General features: G+C 49.7%; 1 protein-coding gene across 2 annotated transcripts in view; it reads right to left on the bottom strand.

Moving 5' to 3' along the window:
* The window catches only part of LOC107271895 (prostatic acid phosphatase), a 15178-nt gene that overhangs the window by 4965 nt on the left and 9849 nt on the right, over positions 1–364 (bottom strand). Inside the window, exon 1 of one of the 2 annotated variants that reach the window (XM_025089318.1) lies at positions 298–364. The exons of the other annotated variant lie outside the window; for it this stretch is intronic. The gene's annotated coding sequence lies outside the window, so the exon portion shown is untranslated. The remainder of the gene's footprint in view (positions 1–297) is intronic. 2 annotated transcript variants of the gene reach the window in all.

Raw genomic sequence — 364 nt, 5'->3', positions numbered from 1 at the left:
TGACGGCGAGAGAGTTTGTAGTGCTCTCCTAGCTCTAAAGGTTATATCTCCGACCGCGGCTTCTAATCCGGCTACGGCGTTAACGTTTTCCCTATCTAAAGGTGATTCCAATGAGCCTCCCCTACGTAAGGGGCGCGGATTAGTATCGCCCGGCATGTGCTGACTCGCGCGGAGAGAGTCGGGATTTTACCGCGACTAGCTATATTAGAGACACCTATCGGTGAGAATAATTCCGACTAGATTACCTACTGGCTTTGGAAATTTTATAGGCTTTATAAATTGGTAACCGCCACTTACAGGATGATGCTCCGCTCCATGGCGTTGACCCTTCGGGATGACGTTGGTAGCTGTCGTTGATCAACTC

This window comes from Cephus cinctus, unplaced genomic scaffold, assembly GCF_000341935.2.
Source record: "Cephus cinctus unplaced genomic scaffold, Ccin1 Ccin1_scaffold0086, whole genome shotgun sequence".
Taxonomy (NCBI): domain Eukaryota; kingdom Metazoa; phylum Arthropoda; class Insecta; order Hymenoptera; family Cephidae; genus Cephus; species Cephus cinctus.
Note: the sequence above shows the minus strand (reverse complement) of the source record. Positions and strands in the feature narration are given on the sequence as shown.